Genomic DNA, 16,246 nt, shown 5'->3' on the forward strand with positions numbered 1-16,246 from the left:
TGATAAGTTTTTGAATCAATCAGTTTTACAAATAGTCTTGGTTTTAGAAAAGTTGGAGCAACTTTGTCACTGTTATACTAGGAATTGCTGATATAAAGTTTAAATGTACAATTTTTCTTTTATATCCATCATTACGAATTGAATGTTTTTTAAATAATAGAAATCAGATGCTTTGTTCTCTCAAAAACTCGATTTCTATTTTCTGCTCTCTTTGCTCAGTAACTCCAAAATGGCTGAACCTGTCTTTGCCAAAACTCATCAGCATATTTCCCTATCAGTAGAAATCGAATGTTTTTTTAATTATCCGAAATTGTCGATAAAAAACTGTATCCACACATACATACAAACTCACACACACACACATCCATATTTTCTAAGGTATGCCAAAATGTTCAGAAGCGTAAGGATATGCAAAAATTTTCAATAATTTACCCTACGGGAAGTTATTAAACTGTTCTTTATTTCAAGCCTTATTTCGAATTTTGAAGAGATTTTACGAAATAATAGTTACATTATTCAGTCAATGCAAATTAAAAATGTCGTGAGTACATTTTTTACAGAGATAACACGGTATATAACCTTAATCTGGTATCAGAAATATTCAGCAGCAGAGTTGAAATAAATATATATTTAATTTATCTCTTGTGAAATTTATCTTTTTAACTTAAATTACTATTTTATTTATTATTTTTTATTGTTTACGCCTTTGGTAAAGGTTCTATTGGTCCTGTTTACTTCGTTACACCACGTGTAGTCTTTGTAGAAGTTATATAATAAAGTCTGTTGATTCTAACTTAAAAATAACAGTGGATCTTATGAAACAATCAAACAACGTACATGTTATAATAAAATTAAGGACTTGTAAACTAAACAACAGTGCTCACAACCAAAACTACTAACAAGGAAAAAAATACTTTTGTTATGAATTTTTAAACATTATGGTTTATCTTTCAATAGCAACGCCTTAAGAATCAAAGTGATGGTTTTTTATACATATTTTGCCATCTATTTTCAAATATTGTTCTTAAAAAAATTTTAAGTTAACTTATTTTTGAAATATCGGTGGTGAACCTTTTTACCCGCGGACCTTTAAGACCCACTCTACCTTATGTGTAAAAGTAAAATTGATTGCTTGAAATTATGACCATTACTTAGGGTGGGTCCAAGATTTTTATTAAATAACAATAAATATGATAGTTGATGCCGCTTCGAGTTTCCGTTCATGCCTACATGCACAATAAAAACAAGATTTAATTTAAGAAAATACTCATCTATATGTAACGTTCCGCCAATGACTTCAAAACTCACATATCTGAAATTTTATTTATTGTTTGGAAAATAAACTGACGGGGCCGTTACAAGGCATTAAATATTTCACAAAGCCATCAATTCACCGAACCAATAGAATGATAGATCGACAAATTCCGCTTCCTTCATGTTCAGATTCATTTATTTCAAGATGTTTTCTTAATGTAAAAGGAACCATTTCCTTTTATTTCTTATCTATCTTTACTTCAATTCATCAAGTAAATGATTTTACGCTTTGTAACATTGCCTTTGGGAATTTATAAATATTAAGGATCAGCGCAGTTCTAGGAATTTTCTCTTTGAATTAAATTTCAACATGAATGAATGACTGAGCGCGCTCGAAACGCAAAAGAATATATTTTTATGTATTTATGAATATGAATATGCGTACATACAAACACACACACATATATGTATATATATATATATATATATATATATATATATCTATATATATATATATATATATATTTGAATAGTCTTGAATTTGATGTTGAATAATATATTTAATTTGAGGTAAAAATTCGGGTATTATATCAATAAATAAAAATAGTATGAGAGCTTTAAGAAATTTATTTAAAATCCATACGTTTCGGCTAGCATCTAAGCCTTCATTCAGTGGCAATCAATTTAACTATAAAAATTAAAACTAAATTAAATAACAATAGTCTTTATCGAGAATTCATCGTCATTCAGTGGAAAAAGACAAAAACAATTTAGCACTACACTAATTAATTGATTGACGATATTAGACCTTCACTAAATCTTCTTTTAAATATATTGCTTTCAGAATGTAATATACTCGGGTTTTAAAAAAATCAATGTTATACTAGAGATTATTGATGTGTTCTGTAACCATAGTTTTATTCTGATTCCTATTTTTTTAATTATTTCTATGTTATAAATTTTTTTGTGTAGATTTTGACTAGTTGGCCTATGTAAAAATCTTTGCAGTTTAGACAATTTAATTTGTACTCAAGATTTTCGGATCAAATTTAAACTTTAATTTTGTAAATAAGGTTGGAAGAGTATTTTTTGAGGTAAGACTACTCGAATATTATGTTTAATAAAGAGTTTTAACCATGCGTAGTAAAGACAGTAGCTATTACAATATTATGCAGTTTATAAATATTTTGGAAATGCGATCCTATGGCCATATAGATTAGAAGTAAATAAAATTTAAAAAAATTTTAAGTAGTTCACGTTGGAGTTTCCTGATCATTTTGATCTATATATGGAAGATATCATTTTGATCTTGCTTTAAATTTTGAGGCGTGAATTTGTTATTAGTGTTATGCAACTATGTGAAAATCTGTCACGATTTGGAAAAATGACTGAACTTATTTGGAAGTTACATAAAACATTCGAATTGTAACTTTAATGGACAGTGTATCTACTTATTCGAAAACCACTGAAATTGTGCACACACGCACATACATTCATTTTTGCTCAGGTGTGCCAAATATTCAGAAACCTATGAAACGTAAAGATATGCAAAAAATATCATTTTCGATTTTGTTTCAATTACTATAACCATAACCTTACAAGAAGTTATAAAACAATACGGAAGCTCTTTTTATAAAAGTAACTGCTTTGCTAACATGATTCAATGGGATGATCTCGTAAGAGATAATAATATACGTAGAATAATACCCCGGTTATTGGTAAATATAAATTTTGCATGTTGTCAAAAGATAGGCAGATAAATCTTATTTATAAGAAGAATAGTAAGAAAAACTCAAATATATCTTAGAGGATTCTTAAGATGAAAAATAAGTTTTTTTTATTAATATGAAATATTAATAATTTCATAAGACAGATAAATTTATTAGTTCACGAAACATCCAGGTGATCAATTCTTCAGCTTGATTCCATTTGATATTCTAGAAATCAAATACTCAGATTTACTTGAAATAACACTTTTAAAGTTTCATTTCAAACTTCAATTTCTCAACAAAATAAGGAACTAAAATAAAATGTAGTATCTGAAAATAGGCTCTCGATCCCATTCGAGTTGTAGGTGATTTCGAAGAAAATCCACGATATAAATAAAAGATGAAGTAAACCTGCATGTATGCTCAAGAAATACGATTATGCTTTTCCGGTTATAAACATAAATCCAACGAATGTGCTACGAGTAGCGTAAACGTCGGAGTTGAATAACGAAATAATGACTTTCCTCAGAGGAAAAGGTGAATAAATAAATATATGGAGTGTAATAAAAAATAATATATAATTTATATCACCCTGATTTGATTTAGAATTATTGAAATTGATTAACGGAGGTTTTTGTTAGGAAAATTTTGATTTATTTGTCAACATAACTTTGGTGGATACTAGGGCTACCGAAGGGTAGATAAGTGAGCTGAGGTGAAGTCTAACTCAATTCAGGGAAAAGTAGTCATTGCCATTTCATATCGCAATTTCATTGCAATGCGCGAAAAGGGTTATTTTCTGGAAACATATTTTTGATCTGAGTGAAAATTGGCATCGCTGTTGCACGAGTTCACTTGAGTCACCCAGGTGATAAAGTCTATAGTTTATATGAATATTCGAATAACAAATTTTTGATCGTAATATTCGTTGGTCACTTGTTATTTTAATTATCATCTTCAATAGATTAATCACCGAAAATCACCATATTGGAAAAACTTCCAAAACTATTGAGTTGCTCAGAAATACTTTAACCCTGGATAAGACAAATTTTAAGAATCATTTGCCGTGTTGAATTATCCAGATTTTTATAATATAATTCAATAATTTTATATCATAATTCAATTCATCTTGAACAACAAAATTATGTTATTACGACCGACCAGTTATTATACTGGCCAGATATCAATATATTTTCTCTATACACATCCACTAGATATTATCTCTCTGTGTTTAATTTTTTGTGATTTTTATTGATAGAGTTTTTGAAAAAAAAGTTCAAAACTTTCAAAAAAATTCAAAATTAAGAATATAATTTTTTAAAAAAACAATTTTTTTCGAAGTTTTCAAAAAATTTTAAAGTTTCTTTAAAAGTTTTAATTTTCTTTTGATTGGGGTAAAAAGGCCAACTAAACCTTTACTCTGAAAAACAATAAAAAATGGTAAATAAAAAAGTAAATTAAGTTAAAAAAAGTAATATTAAGTAAGAAGAGATTTTCAGAATTTTGTTTATTATCTCTTTCTGTTTAATTTTTATCTCTATTTGATCACAATTAACTTAAATAAAAAAGCTAACTTTTAGATTTGTTGCTCTAATATATTAGATAAACTAAGTGTAAGCGGCATTTTGCCATGAAGCAAGTTGCTTGAACCTTGTTTTAATCGATTCAAATAATAAATAATTGAATTCTATATGATCTACCTGTCAAACAATCCTCTTATTCACCTGTCTAAATGTTTACCCGTCTCTAAGTAATTACCAGTCTACTTTTGTAACTGCCTACCTAACCTCCAATTTACCTATCTACTTGTCTACTCCCCTACATATTCACTTTCTTAAAATTTTCCGAAAAAATGCTATAAATTGTTTATTTCATTCATGATTATCATAACTATAAATAAGCAATGTATACTACCTCTGCCATGTATTTTATGCAGTCTTAAGAAAATTGTAAAGAAATCTACTATTCCAACTTCAATTTCCTTGAATTATAATATCGTGTAAAATGCACCCTCATGGAAACGCTGAGATAAATTGGAGCAACCGTAATTTCGTTCTGGATATTTAATGCTAGTTGAATTTCAAAAATGGCAAAGCATCACATTAATCTTGTCCGTTTCAATGTCCCAATATTTTCAAAGCTGCTCCAATTCCCTCGATAATTAATTTAAATTTATTAATATAATTATTCATCATCATTAGAGATTAATGATCGTAAAGTCAGAACGAACTACAAGACATCGCGTTGTTGGCAACGGTGTAATTTAAAACCGCCCGGAGATAATATGTTTCAAGGGTATATTTATTTTGCACCCCTTTCTCACTCGTCGAGATAATAATTCATAGTCAAAAATGTACAGCGTTAGTCCGGTAGGAAAGGAATTTTTGATATCAATTTTTTTTTACTTCTCATAGTGTAAGTTACGAACGTTGCAAAAATGTTTTTGAAGTAAAACTACTTTAGGCGCGACTAGGGTTTAAATCCGTACAAATGCAACGGAAGTGCGTTACGGCCGAGTCAAGTGTCAATGATTCGTCATTCGCTGTCGATCAAATCATTTCTATACGGGATTGTGATTAGATATCGTGTACGTGAATAGAGATTTGTCGTTGTACGCGTACCGGCATCAACGTTGCATTCGTACCGATATCAACAAAGAAAACGGAATAGATAAAAAACATTTTGAAGTTACATCGTAGTACAAATCTTGATTTAATGAAAAATGCATGAATCAGAAAAATATTTTACCCTGTCCCTTGCAAATAATGAAACAAATTAAACACTTATGCCGTGAACTAAACGTAAGTTTATTGATCAGAAGTTATTTCTTTATTATTTGTAGTTTCTATAAATCTTTGAGGTTATTAAAATGGAAAATATTTTTTAGGCAAGACAGATATTACAGTTGTTCAAAGAATGAGATTATATCGCCAGCTAAAAAGTAAACTAGCTGTAAGTGGAATTCTGTCTTAAGGCAATTATGGCATCGTGCCTTAAGGCAAATTGCTGGAACTTCCCGCACCAAAAATTATTATTTTTTTAAAAACAATTAACATTTTTGAAAAATTTTACTTCGGAAAAATTTTACTTTGAAAAAATTAGATTTTTGAGAAACTATAAATTTGACAAAAAATTACTTTTTTTAAAAAAAATTTTTTTGAAAAGAAAAATGTTTCCTTCATTTTGACATATTTTGGAAATTCTGATTTTTTTTTTCAAACCAATCGTATTGCTTGAACTGCATAGAGACGAAATGCAAAAGCGCGCAAGTGCCGCGCCGCCGTCTAACGCATAAGCATTGGTACGGAACCCATAGAAATGTAAAGAAAAATTATACTTAATGTTAGAATCTCTATAAAATATCTGATAATTTGATGTGCATATGTCTAATGATCATTTTTAACCGCCAGATGGCATTTTTTTTACTTTTTTCATTAGATCTCCGAAACCGCTACACCTGCCATTCCAAAAATTTAAACAGTTCTTCATTCAGTCAATACAAATAAAATGTTTTTTTTGAATTATTCAAATCGGACGCTCCGTTCTCTTAAAAACTGAGTTATCGTTTTCGGCACTTTTTGCATCGTAGCTTCGGAACGGCTAGACCTGCCTTCGCCAAAAACTAATCAGCACGTCTCCTTATCAATACGAATCCAATGTTTTTTGAATTATTCAAATCGCTTGATCCGTGTTCCCGAAATCGTCGACGAAAATTTGTATCCGCACATACATACACATACGCACATACAAACACACATACATCCATTTTTTTCTAAGGTATGCAAAAATGTTCTAAAGGTTTTGAAACGTAAAGGTATATAAAAATTTTCATTTTCGTTTTTTTTGCGATTACTATAACTTGCTCTACGGGAAGTTAAAAAGATTAGAGCAGTCAATAAATGCATGTTAATTTGAATTACATGAAGTTCTACAAACACAATTACATGATGAGTGAAGTTGCAAAAACAATATTTGTTCAGGCATTGTTTAACATAATCCACTGTGTGAACGAATATTATAGAATTTTTTAATCAGCAATTACTTCATTTCTCTAATGAAGGTTAATTTCTAAATGCAAATTACAATGACAAACCGATCATTTCATATTTGAAGTAGGTCTTTAATTACATTATTGTTTCTAATGATAATATAAATATATAGTTTATAATTAACTTCCCGTAGGGTAAGTTATAGTAATCGCAAAAAAATCGAAAATGAAAATTTTCATATATCTTTACGTTTCAGAGGTTTCTGAATATTTTGGCATACCTTAGAAAAAATGGATGTATGTGTGTGTGTGGGGGGGTGTGTGTGGGGGGGTGTGTGTGTGGGGGTGTGTGTGTGTGTGTTTATGGATACAAAATTTTCGTCGAAGATTTCGGGAACACGGATGAAGCAATTCGAATAATTCAAAAAACATTCGATTCGTATTGATAAGGAGACGTGCTGATTAGTTTTTGGCGGAGGCAGGTCTAGCCGTTCCAAAGATATGGGGCAAAAAATGCCAAAAACGGTAACTGAGTTTTCAAGAGAACGGAGCGTCCGATTTTAATAAATCAAAAAACATTTTACTTGTATTGACAAGATGAAGAATTGATCAAATTTTCATAAGGGCAGTTCTAGCGGTTTCGGAGATCTAACAAAAAAAGTAAAAAAAAATGCCATTTGGCGGTCAAAAATGATCATTAGACATTTGCACAACAAATTATGAGATATAATTATAGAGATTTTAACAATAAGTATAAATTTTGTTTACATTCCTATGAGTTCCGTACCAATGTTTATCCGTTAGACAGCGACGCGGCGCTTATGCGCTTTATATTTTGTCTCTATGCAGTTAAAGCAGTACGATTGCTTTGAAAGAAAGTTCAGATCTTCCAAAATATGTCAAAATAAAGAAAACATTTAAAAAAAAATTTAAAAAAAATTTTTTTCAATTTTTTTTCAATTTTTTTTCAAAAAAAAAGTAATTTTTGTCCAATTTATAGTTTCTCAAAAATTTTATTTTTTCGAAGTAAAATTTTTAAAAATGTTAATCGTTAATACATTTTTGGTACGGGAAGTTCCAGCAATTTGCCTTAAGGCACAATGCCTTAATTGCCTTAAGACAGAATTCCACTTACAGCTAGTTTATCATTATATAAGAATTTGAACCAGCGACCTATGGATATCAGCATTTTTACCTCCTACAGTCCACCGCTCTACCAACTGAGCTATCGAAGGCTGATGTTTCAACCTTCCAACTAAAAACACATGACGTCAAGTTGTCAGATAACAGTGCAAAATAATCCTTCGAGCCGGATTTGAACCAGCGACCTATGGATATCAGCACTTTTACCTCCTACAGTCCACCGCTCTACCAACTGAGCTATCGAAGGCTGATGTTTCAAACTTCCAACTAAAAACACATGACGTCAAGTTGTCAGATAACAGTGCAAAATAATCCTTCGAGCCGGATTTGAACCAGCGACCTATGGATATCAGCATGTGACCTCCTACAGTCCACCGCTCTACCAACTGAGCTATCGAAGGCTGATGTTTCAACCTTCCAACTAAAAACACATGACGTCAAGTTGTCAGATAACAGTGCAAAATAATCCTTCGAGCCGGATTTGAACCAGCGACCTATGGATATCAGCACTTTTACCTCCTACAGTCCACCGCTCTACCAACTGAGCTATCGAAGGCTGATGTTTCAAACTTCCAACTAAAAACACATGACGTCAAGTTGTCAGATAACAGTGCAAAATAATCCTTCGAGCCGGATTTGAACCAGCGACCTATGGATATCAGCATTTTACCTCCTACAGTCCACCGCTCTACCAACTGAGCTATCGAAGGCTGATGTTTCAACCTTCCAAATAAAAACACATGACGTCAAGTTGTCAGATAACAGTGCAAAATAATCCTTCGAGCCGGATTTGAACCAGCGACCTATGGATATCAGCACTTTTACCTCCTACAGTCCACCGCTCTACCAACTGAGCTATAGAAGGCTGATGTTTCATCCTCCCAACAAAAAACACATGACGTCAAGTTGTCAGATAACAGTGCAAAATAATCCTTCGAGCCGGATTTGAACCAGCGACCTATGGATATCAGCATTTTTACCTCCTACAGTCAACCGCTCTACCAACTGAGCTATCGAAGGCTGATGTTCCAACCTTCCAACTAAAAACACATGACGTCAAGTTGTCAGATAACAGTGCAAAATAATCCTTCGAGCCGGATTTGAACCAGCGACCTATGGATATCAGCATGTGACCTCCTACAGTCCACCGCTCTACCAACTGAGCTATCGAAGGCTGATGTTTCAACCTTCCAACTAAAAACACATGACGTCAAGTTGTCAGATAACAGTGCAAAATAATCCTTCGAGCCGGATTTGAACCAGCGACCTATGGATATCAGCATTTTTACCTCCTACAGTCCACCGCTCTACCAACTGAGCTATCGAAGGCTGATGTTTCAACCTTCCAACTAAAAACACATGACGTCAAGTTGTCAGATAACAGTGCAAAATAATCCTTCGAGCCGGATTTGAACCAGCGACCTATGGATATCAGCATTTTTACCTCCTACAGTCCACCGCTCTACCAACTGAGCTATCGAAGGCTGATGTGTCAACCTTCCAACTAAAAACACATGACGTCAAGTTGTCAGATAACAGTGCAAAATAATCCTTCGAGCCGGATTTGAACCAGCGACCTATGGATATCAGCATTTTTACCTCCTACAGTCCACCGCTCTACCAACTGAGCTATCGAAGGCTGATGTTACAACCTTCCAACTAAAAACACATGACGTCAAGTTGTCAGATAACAGTGCAAAATAATCCTTCGAGCCGGATTTGAACCAGCGACCTATGGATATCAGCATTTTTACCTCCTACAGTCCACCGCTCTACCAACTGAGCTATCGAAGGCTGATGTTTCAACCTTCCAACTAAAAACACATGACGTCAAGTTGTCAGATAACAGTGCAAAATAATCCTTCGAGCCGGATTTGAACCAGCGACCTATGGATATCAGCATTTTTACCTCCTACAGTCCACCGCTCTACCAACTGAGCTATCGAAGGCTGATGTTACAACCTTCCAACTAAAACACATGACGTCAAGTTGTCAGATAACAGTGCAAAATAATCCTTCGAGCCGGATTTGAACCAGCGTCCTATGGATATCAGCATTTTTACCTCCTACAGTCCACCGCCCTACCAACTGAGCTATCAAAGGCTGATGTGTCATCCTTCCAACTAAAAACACATGACCTCAAGTTGTCAGATAACAGTGCAAATAATCCTTCGAGCCGTATTTGAACCAGCGACCTATGGATATCAGCATTTTTACCTCCTACAGTCCACCGCTCTACCAACTGAGCTATCGAAGGCTGATGTTTCAACCTTCCAACTAAAAACACATGACGTCAAGTTGTCAGATAACAGTGCAAAATAATCCTTCGAGCCGGATTTGAACCAGCGACCTATGGATATCAGCATTTTTACCTCCTACAGTCCACCGCTCTACCAACTGAGCTATCGAAGGCTGATGTTTCAACCTTCCAACTAAAAACACATGACGTCAAGTTGTCAGATAACAGTGCAAAATAATCCTTCGAGCCGGATTTGAACCAGCGACCTATGGATATCAGCATTTTTACCTCCTACAGTCCACCGCTCTACCAACTGAGCTATCGAAGGCTGATGTTTCAACCTTCCAACTAAAAACACATGACGTCAAGTTGTCAGATAACAGTGCAAAATAATCCTTCGAGCCGGATTTGAACCAGCGACCTATGGATATCAGCATTTTTACCTCCTACAGTCCACCGCTCTACCAACTGAGCTATCGAAGGCTGATGTTTCAACCTTCCAACTAAAAACACATGACGTCAAGTTGTCAGATAACAGTGCAAAATAATCCTTCGAGCCGGATTTGAACCAGCGACCTATGGATATCAGCACTTTTACCTCCTACAGTCCACCGCTCTACCAACTGAGCTATCGAAGGCTGATGTTTCAAACTTCCAACTAAAAACACATGACGTCAAGTTGTCAGATAACAGTGCAAAATAATCCTTCGAGCCGGATTTGAACCAGCGACCTATGGATATCAGCATTTTTACCTCCTACAGTCCACCGCTCTACCAACTGAGCTATCGAAGGCTGATGTTTCAACCTTCCAACTAAAAACACATGACGTCAAGTTGTCAGATAACAGTGCAAAATAATCCTTCGAGCCGGATTTGAACCAGCGACCTATGGATATCAGCATTTTTACCTCCTACAGTCCACCGCTCTACCAACTGAGCTATCGAAGGCTGATGTTTCAACCTTCCAACTAAAACACGATGTTGTCAGATAACAGTGCAAAATAATCCTTCGAGCCGGATTTGAACCAGCGACCTATGGATATCAGCATTTTTACCTCCTACAGTCCACCGCTCTACCAACTGAGCTATCGAAGGCTGATGTTTCAACCTTCCAACTAAAAACACATGACGTCAAGTTGTCAGATAACAGTGCAAAATAATCCTTCGAGCCGGATTTGAACCAGCGACCTATGGATATCAGCATTTTTACCTCCTACAGTCCACCGCTCTACCAACTGAGCTATCGAAGGCTGATGTTTCAACCTTCCAACTAAAAACACATGACGTCAAGTTGTCAGATAACAGTGCAAAATAATCCTTCGAGCCGGATTTGAACCAGCGACCTATGGATATCAGCATTTTTACCTCCTACAGTCCACCGCTCTACCAACTGAGCTATCGAAGGCTGATGTTTCAACCTTCCAACTAAAACACATGACGTCAAGTTGTCAGATAACAGTGCAAAATAATCCTTCGAGCCGGATTTGAACCAGCGACCTATGGATATCAGCATTTTTACCTCCTACAGTCCACCGCTCTACCAACTGAGCTATCGAAGGCTGATGTTTCAACCTTCCAACTAAAAACACATGACGTCAAGTTGTCAGATAACAGTGCAAAATAATCCTTCGAGCCGGATTTGAACCAGCGACCTATGGATACCAGCATTTTTACCTCCTACAGTCCACCGCTCTACCAACTGAGCTATCGAAGGCTGATGTTCCAAACCTTCCAACTAAAAATACATGACGTCAAGAAGTCAGATAACAGTGCAAAATAATCCTTCGAGCCGGATTTGAACCAGCGACCTATGGATATCAGCATTTTTACCTCCTACAGTCCACCGCTCTACCAACTGAGCTATCGAAGGCTGATGTTTCAACCTTCCAACTAAAACACATGACGTCAAGTTGTCAGATAACAGTGCAAAATAATCCTTCGAGCCGGATTTGAACCAGCGACCTATGGATATCAGCATTTTTACCTCCTACAGTCCACCGCTCTACCAACTGAGCTATCGAAGGCTGATGTTTCAACCTTCCAACTAAAAACACATGACGTCAAGTTGTCAGATAACAGTGCAAAATAATCCTTCGAGCCGGATTTGAACCAGCGACCTATGGATATCAGCATTTGACCTCCTACAGTCCACCGCTCTACCAACTGAGCTATCGAAGGCTGATGTTTCAACCTTCCAACTAAAACACATGACGTCAAGTTGTCAGATAACAGTGCAAAATAATCCTTCGAGCCGGATTTGAACCAGCGACCTATGGATATCAGCATTTTTACCTCCTACAGTCCACCGCTCTACCAACTGAGCTATCGAAGGCTGATGTTGCAACCTTCCAACTAAAACGTCAAGTTGTCAGATAACAGTGCAAAATAATCCTTCGAGCCGGATTTGAACCAGCGACCTATGGATATCAGCATTTTTACCTCCTACAGTCCACCGCTCTACCAACTGAGCTATCGAAGGCTGATGTTTCAACCTTCCAACTAAAAACACATGACGTCAAGTTGTCAGATAACAGTGCAAAATAATCCTTCGAGCCGGATTTGAACCAGCGACCTATGGATATCAGCATTTTTACCTCCTACAGTCCACCGCTCTACCAACTGAGCTATCGAAGGCTGATGTTTCAACCTTCCAACTAAAAACACATGACGTCAAGTTGTCAGATAACAGTGCAAAATAATCCTTCGAGCCGGATTTGAACCAGCGACCTATGGATATCAGCATTTTTACCTCCTACAGTCCACCGCTCTACCAACTGAGCTATCGAAGGCTGATGTTTCAACCTTCCAACTAAAACACATGACGTCAAGTTGTCAGATAACAGTGCAAAATAATCCTTCGAGCCGGATTTGAACCAGCGACCTATGGATATCAGCATTTTACCTCCTACAGTCCACCGCTCTACCAACTGAGCTATCGAAGGCTGATGTTTCAACCTTCCAACTAAAAACACATGACGTCAAGTTGTCAGATAACAGTGCAAAATAATCCTTCGAGCCGGATTTGAACCAGCGACCTATGGATATCAGCATTTTTACCTCCTACAGTCCACCGCTCTACCAACTGAGCTATCGAAGGCTGATGTTTCAACCTTCCAACTAAAAACACATGACGTCAAGTTGTCAGATAACAGTGCAAAATAATCCTTCGAGCCGGATTTGAACCAGCGACCTATGGATATCAGCATTTTTACCTCCTACAGTCCACCGCTCTACCAACTGAGCTATCGAAGGCTGATGTTTCAACTTCCAACTAAAAACACATGACGTCAAGTTGTCAGATAACAGTGCAAAATAATCCTTCGAGCCGGATTTGAACCAGCGACCTATGGATATCAGCATTTTTACCTCCTACAGTCCACCGCTCTACCAACTGAGCTATCGAAGGCTGATGTTTCAACCTTCCAACTAAAAACACATGACGTCAAGTTGTCAGATAACAGTGCAAAATAATCCTTCGAGCCGGATTTGAACCAGCGACCTATGGATATCAGCATTTTTACCTCCTACAGTCCACCGCTCTACCAACTGAGCTATCGAAGGCTGATGTTTCAAACCTTCCAACTAAAAACACATGACGTCAAGTTGTCAGATAACAGTGCAAAAAATTCCTTCGAGCCGGATTTGAACCAGCGACCTATGGATATCAGCATTTTTACCTCCTACAGTCCACCGCTCTACCAACTGAGCTATCGAAGGCTGATGTTACAACCTTCCAACTAAAACACATGACGTCAAGTTGTCAGATAACAGTGCAAAATAATCCTTCGAGCCGGATTTGAACCAGCGACCTATGGATATCAGCATTTTTACCTCCTACAGTCCACCGCTCTACCAACCAACTGAGCTATCGAAGGCTGATGTTTCAACCTTCCAACTAAAAACACATGACGTCAAGTTGTCAGATAACAGTGCAAAATAATCCTTCGAGCCGGATTTGAACCAGCGACCTATGGATATCAGCATTTTTCCTCCTACAGTCCACCGCTCTACCAACTGAGCTATCGAAGGCTGATGTTTCAACCAACCTAAAAACTAAAACGTCAAGTTGTCAGATAACAGTGCAAAATAATCCTTCGAGCCGGATTTGAACCAGCGACCTATGGATATCAGCATTTTACCTCCTACAGTCCACCGCTCTACCAACTGAGCTATCGAAGGCTGATGTTTCAACCTTCCAACTAAAACACATGACGTCAAGTTGTCAGATAACAGTGCAAAATAATCCTTCGAGCCGGATTTGAACCAGCGACCTATGGATATCAGCATTTTTACCTCCTACAGTCCACCGCTCTACCAACTGAGCTATCGAAGGCTGATGTTTCAACCTTCCAACTAAAAGCACATGACGTCAAGTTGTCAGATAACAGTGCAAAATAATCCTTCGAGCCGGATTTGAACCAGCGACCTATGGATATCAGCATTTTAACCTCCTACAGTCCACCCGCTCTACCAACTGAGCTATCGAAGGCTGATGTTTCAACCTCCAACTAAAACACATGACGTCAAGTTGTCAGATAACAGTGCAAAATAATCCTTCGAGCCGGATTTGAACCAGCGACCTATGGATATCAGTATTTTTACCTCCTACAGTCCACCGCTCTACCAACTGAGCTATTGAAGGCTGATGTTGCAACCTTCCAACTAAAAGGTCAAGTTGTCAGATAACAGTGCAAAATAATCGTTCGAGCCGGATTTGAACCAGCGACCTATGGATATCAGCATTTTTACCTCCTACAGTCCACCGCTCTACCAACTGAGCTATCGAAGGCTGATGTTTCAACCTTCCAACTAAAAACACATGACGTCAAGTTGTCAGATAACAGTGCAAAATAATCCTTCGAGCCGGATTTGAACCAGCGACCTATGGATATCAGCATTTTTTACCTCCTACAGTCCACCGCTCTACCAACTGAGCTATCGAAGGCTGATGTTTCAACCTTCCAACTAAAAACACATGACGTCAAGTTGTCAGATAACAGTGCAAAATAATCTTCGAGCCGGATTTGAACCAGCGACCTATGGATATCAGCATTTTTACCTCCTACAGTCCACCGCTCTACCAACTGAGCTATCGAAGGCTGATGTTACAACCTTCCAACTAAAACGTCAAGTTGTCAGATAACAGTGCAAAATAATCGTTCGAGCCGGATTTGAACCAGCGACCTATGGATATCAGCATTTTTACCTCCTACAGTCCACCGCTCTACCAACTGAGCTATCGAAGGCTGATGTTTCAAACTTCCAACTAAAAACACATGACGTCAAGTTGTCAGATAACAGTGCAAAATAATCCTTCGAGCCGGATTTGAACCAGCGACCTATGGATATCAGCATTTTAACCTCCTACAGTCCACCGCTCTACCAACTGAGCTATCGAAGGCTGATGTTTCAACCTTCCAACTAAAACACATGACGTCAAGTTGTCAGATAACAGTGCAAAATAATCCTTCGAGCCGGATTTGAACCAGCGACCTATGGATATCAGCATTTTTACCTCCTACAGCCCACCGCTCTACCAACTGAGCTATCGAAGGCTGATGTTTCAAACTTCCAAGTAAAAACACATGACCTCAAGTTGTCAGATAACAGTGCAAAATAATCCTTCGAGCCGGATTTGAACCAGCGACCTATGGATATCAGCATTTTACTCCTACAGTCCACCGCTCTACCAACTTGAGCTATCGAAGGCTGATGTTTCAACCTTCCAAAAAACACATGACGTCAAGTTGTCAGATAACAGTGCAAAATAATCCTTCGAGCCGGATTTGAACCAGCGACCTATGGATATCAGCATTTTACCTCCTACAGTCCACCGCTCTACCAACTGAGCTATCGAAGGCTGATGTTTCAACTTCCAACTAAAAACACATGACGTCAAGTTGTCAGATAACA

At 36.7% G+C, this 16,246-nt stretch overlaps 40 non-coding genes across 40 annotated transcripts; all 40 read right to left on the bottom strand.

Annotated features, from left to right (window-relative positions):
• Positions 1–8,251: 8,251 nt before the first annotated feature.
• Positions 8,252–8,341, bottom strand: Trnay-gua. The gene is given in 2 exon segments: positions 8,252–8,287; positions 8,305–8,341. It is a non-coding gene; the product is annotated as a tRNA-Tyr (tRNA).
• A 65-nt stretch (positions 8,342–8,406) lies between these two features.
• Trnay-gua lies at positions 8,407–8,495 on the bottom strand. Its single transcript is given in 2 exon segments — positions 8,407–8,442; positions 8,459–8,495. It is a non-coding gene; the product is annotated as a tRNA-Tyr (tRNA).
• A 65-nt stretch (positions 8,496–8,560) lies between these two features.
• On the bottom strand, positions 8,561–8,650 carry Trnay-gua. The gene is given in 2 exon segments: positions 8,561–8,596; positions 8,614–8,650. It is a non-coding gene; the product is annotated as a tRNA-Tyr (tRNA).
• Positions 8,651–8,715: 65 nt separating this feature from the next.
• On the bottom strand, positions 8,716–8,804 carry Trnay-gua. The gene is given in 2 exon segments: positions 8,716–8,751; positions 8,768–8,804. It is a non-coding gene; the product is annotated as a tRNA-Tyr (tRNA).
• Positions 8,805–9,179: 375 nt separating this feature from the next.
• Trnay-gua lies at positions 9,180–9,268 on the bottom strand. Its single transcript is given in 2 exon segments — positions 9,180–9,215; positions 9,232–9,268. It is a non-coding gene; the product is annotated as a tRNA-Tyr (tRNA).
• A 65-nt stretch (positions 9,269–9,333) lies between these two features.
• Positions 9,334–9,423, bottom strand: Trnay-gua. Its single transcript is given in 2 exon segments — positions 9,334–9,369; positions 9,387–9,423. It is a non-coding gene; the product is annotated as a tRNA-Tyr (tRNA).
• A 65-nt stretch (positions 9,424–9,488) lies between these two features.
• Trnay-gua lies at positions 9,489–9,578 on the bottom strand. Its single transcript is given in 2 exon segments — positions 9,489–9,524; positions 9,542–9,578. It is a non-coding gene; the product is annotated as a tRNA-Tyr (tRNA).
• Positions 9,579–9,643: 65 nt separating this feature from the next.
• On the bottom strand, positions 9,644–9,733 carry Trnay-gua. Its single transcript is given in 2 exon segments — positions 9,644–9,679; positions 9,697–9,733. It is a non-coding gene; the product is annotated as a tRNA-Tyr (tRNA).
• A 65-nt stretch (positions 9,734–9,798) lies between these two features.
• On the bottom strand, positions 9,799–9,888 carry Trnay-gua. Its single transcript is given in 2 exon segments — positions 9,799–9,834; positions 9,852–9,888. It is a non-coding gene; the product is annotated as a tRNA-Tyr (tRNA).
• Positions 9,889–9,953: 65 nt separating this feature from the next.
• Positions 9,954–10,043, bottom strand: Trnay-gua. The gene is given in 2 exon segments: positions 9,954–9,989; positions 10,007–10,043. It is a non-coding gene; the product is annotated as a tRNA-Tyr (tRNA).
• Positions 10,044–10,416: 373 nt separating this feature from the next.
• Trnay-gua lies at positions 10,417–10,506 on the bottom strand. The gene is given in 2 exon segments: positions 10,417–10,452; positions 10,470–10,506. It is a non-coding gene; the product is annotated as a tRNA-Tyr (tRNA).
• Positions 10,507–10,571: 65 nt separating this feature from the next.
• Trnay-gua lies at positions 10,572–10,661 on the bottom strand. Its single transcript is given in 2 exon segments — positions 10,572–10,607; positions 10,625–10,661. It is a non-coding gene; the product is annotated as a tRNA-Tyr (tRNA).
• Positions 10,662–10,726: 65 nt separating this feature from the next.
• Positions 10,727–10,816, bottom strand: Trnay-gua. The gene is given in 2 exon segments: positions 10,727–10,762; positions 10,780–10,816. It is a non-coding gene; the product is annotated as a tRNA-Tyr (tRNA).
• Positions 10,817–10,881: 65 nt separating this feature from the next.
• On the bottom strand, positions 10,882–10,971 carry Trnay-gua. Its single transcript is given in 2 exon segments — positions 10,882–10,917; positions 10,935–10,971. It is a non-coding gene; the product is annotated as a tRNA-Tyr (tRNA).
• Positions 10,972–11,036: 65 nt separating this feature from the next.
• Positions 11,037–11,126, bottom strand: Trnay-gua. The gene is given in 2 exon segments: positions 11,037–11,072; positions 11,090–11,126. It is a non-coding gene; the product is annotated as a tRNA-Tyr (tRNA).
• Positions 11,127–11,191: 65 nt separating this feature from the next.
• Trnay-gua lies at positions 11,192–11,281 on the bottom strand. Its single transcript is given in 2 exon segments — positions 11,192–11,227; positions 11,245–11,281. It is a non-coding gene; the product is annotated as a tRNA-Tyr (tRNA).
• A 57-nt stretch (positions 11,282–11,338) lies between these two features.
• On the bottom strand, positions 11,339–11,428 carry Trnay-gua. The gene is given in 2 exon segments: positions 11,339–11,374; positions 11,392–11,428. It is a non-coding gene; the product is annotated as a tRNA-Tyr (tRNA).
• A 65-nt stretch (positions 11,429–11,493) lies between these two features.
• Positions 11,494–11,583, bottom strand: Trnay-gua. Its single transcript is given in 2 exon segments — positions 11,494–11,529; positions 11,547–11,583. It is a non-coding gene; the product is annotated as a tRNA-Tyr (tRNA).
• Positions 11,584–11,648: 65 nt separating this feature from the next.
• Trnay-gua lies at positions 11,649–11,738 on the bottom strand. Its single transcript is given in 2 exon segments — positions 11,649–11,684; positions 11,702–11,738. It is a non-coding gene; the product is annotated as a tRNA-Tyr (tRNA).
• A 64-nt stretch (positions 11,739–11,802) lies between these two features.
• Positions 11,803–11,892, bottom strand: Trnay-gua. The gene is given in 2 exon segments: positions 11,803–11,838; positions 11,856–11,892. It is a non-coding gene; the product is annotated as a tRNA-Tyr (tRNA).
• Positions 11,893–11,957: 65 nt separating this feature from the next.
• Positions 11,958–12,047, bottom strand: Trnay-gua. Its single transcript is given in 2 exon segments — positions 11,958–11,993; positions 12,011–12,047. It is a non-coding gene; the product is annotated as a tRNA-Tyr (tRNA).
• Positions 12,048–12,113: 66 nt separating this feature from the next.
• Trnay-gua lies at positions 12,114–12,203 on the bottom strand. Its single transcript is given in 2 exon segments — positions 12,114–12,149; positions 12,167–12,203. It is a non-coding gene; the product is annotated as a tRNA-Tyr (tRNA).
• Positions 12,204–12,267: 64 nt separating this feature from the next.
• On the bottom strand, positions 12,268–12,357 carry Trnay-gua. The gene is given in 2 exon segments: positions 12,268–12,303; positions 12,321–12,357. It is a non-coding gene; the product is annotated as a tRNA-Tyr (tRNA).
• Positions 12,358–12,422: 65 nt separating this feature from the next.
• Positions 12,423–12,511, bottom strand: Trnay-gua. Its single transcript is given in 2 exon segments — positions 12,423–12,458; positions 12,475–12,511. It is a non-coding gene; the product is annotated as a tRNA-Tyr (tRNA).
• A 64-nt stretch (positions 12,512–12,575) lies between these two features.
• Trnay-gua lies at positions 12,576–12,665 on the bottom strand. The gene is given in 2 exon segments: positions 12,576–12,611; positions 12,629–12,665. It is a non-coding gene; the product is annotated as a tRNA-Tyr (tRNA).
• Positions 12,666–12,722: 57 nt separating this feature from the next.
• On the bottom strand, positions 12,723–12,812 carry Trnay-gua. Its single transcript is given in 2 exon segments — positions 12,723–12,758; positions 12,776–12,812. It is a non-coding gene; the product is annotated as a tRNA-Tyr (tRNA).
• A 65-nt stretch (positions 12,813–12,877) lies between these two features.
• Trnay-gua lies at positions 12,878–12,967 on the bottom strand. The gene is given in 2 exon segments: positions 12,878–12,913; positions 12,931–12,967. It is a non-coding gene; the product is annotated as a tRNA-Tyr (tRNA).
• Positions 12,968–13,032: 65 nt separating this feature from the next.
• On the bottom strand, positions 13,033–13,122 carry Trnay-gua. Its single transcript is given in 2 exon segments — positions 13,033–13,068; positions 13,086–13,122. It is a non-coding gene; the product is annotated as a tRNA-Tyr (tRNA).
• A 64-nt stretch (positions 13,123–13,186) lies between these two features.
• Positions 13,187–13,275, bottom strand: Trnay-gua. The gene is given in 2 exon segments: positions 13,187–13,222; positions 13,239–13,275. It is a non-coding gene; the product is annotated as a tRNA-Tyr (tRNA).
• A 65-nt stretch (positions 13,276–13,340) lies between these two features.
• Positions 13,341–13,430, bottom strand: Trnay-gua. Its single transcript is given in 2 exon segments — positions 13,341–13,376; positions 13,394–13,430. It is a non-coding gene; the product is annotated as a tRNA-Tyr (tRNA).
• A 65-nt stretch (positions 13,431–13,495) lies between these two features.
• Positions 13,496–13,585, bottom strand: Trnay-gua. Its single transcript is given in 2 exon segments — positions 13,496–13,531; positions 13,549–13,585. It is a non-coding gene; the product is annotated as a tRNA-Tyr (tRNA).
• A 64-nt stretch (positions 13,586–13,649) lies between these two features.
• Positions 13,650–13,739, bottom strand: Trnay-gua. Its single transcript is given in 2 exon segments — positions 13,650–13,685; positions 13,703–13,739. It is a non-coding gene; the product is annotated as a tRNA-Tyr (tRNA).
• A 65-nt stretch (positions 13,740–13,804) lies between these two features.
• Positions 13,805–13,894, bottom strand: Trnay-gua. The gene is given in 2 exon segments: positions 13,805–13,840; positions 13,858–13,894. It is a non-coding gene; the product is annotated as a tRNA-Tyr (tRNA).
• Positions 13,895–13,960: 66 nt separating this feature from the next.
• Positions 13,961–14,050, bottom strand: Trnay-gua. The gene is given in 2 exon segments: positions 13,961–13,996; positions 14,014–14,050. It is a non-coding gene; the product is annotated as a tRNA-Tyr (tRNA).
• A 223-nt stretch (positions 14,051–14,273) lies between these two features.
• On the bottom strand, positions 14,274–14,362 carry Trnay-gua. The gene is given in 2 exon segments: positions 14,274–14,309; positions 14,326–14,362. It is a non-coding gene; the product is annotated as a tRNA-Tyr (tRNA).
• Positions 14,363–14,423: 61 nt separating this feature from the next.
• On the bottom strand, positions 14,424–14,512 carry Trnay-gua. Its single transcript is given in 2 exon segments — positions 14,424–14,459; positions 14,476–14,512. It is a non-coding gene; the product is annotated as a tRNA-Tyr (tRNA).
• A 64-nt stretch (positions 14,513–14,576) lies between these two features.
• Positions 14,577–14,666, bottom strand: Trnay-gua. Its single transcript is given in 2 exon segments — positions 14,577–14,612; positions 14,630–14,666. It is a non-coding gene; the product is annotated as a tRNA-Tyr (tRNA).
• Positions 14,667–15,187: 521 nt separating this feature from the next.
• On the bottom strand, positions 15,188–15,278 carry Trnay-gua. Its single transcript is given in 2 exon segments — positions 15,188–15,223; positions 15,242–15,278. It is a non-coding gene; the product is annotated as a tRNA-Tyr (tRNA).
• Positions 15,279–15,644: 366 nt separating this feature from the next.
• On the bottom strand, positions 15,645–15,734 carry Trnay-gua. Its single transcript is given in 2 exon segments — positions 15,645–15,680; positions 15,698–15,734. It is a non-coding gene; the product is annotated as a tRNA-Tyr (tRNA).
• Positions 15,735–16,104: 370 nt separating this feature from the next.
• On the bottom strand, positions 16,105–16,193 carry Trnay-gua. Its single transcript is given in 2 exon segments — positions 16,105–16,140; positions 16,157–16,193. It is a non-coding gene; the product is annotated as a tRNA-Tyr (tRNA).
• Positions 16,194–16,246: the final 53 nt, after the last annotated feature.

Source organism: Ctenocephalides felis, unplaced genomic scaffold (genome assembly GCF_003426905.1).
Source record: "Ctenocephalides felis isolate EL2017-DRISC unplaced genomic scaffold, ASM342690v1 CF-g0.4_SCAFFOLD_03570, whole genome shotgun sequence".
NCBI lineage: Eukaryota > Metazoa > Arthropoda > Insecta > Siphonaptera > Pulicidae > Ctenocephalides > Ctenocephalides felis.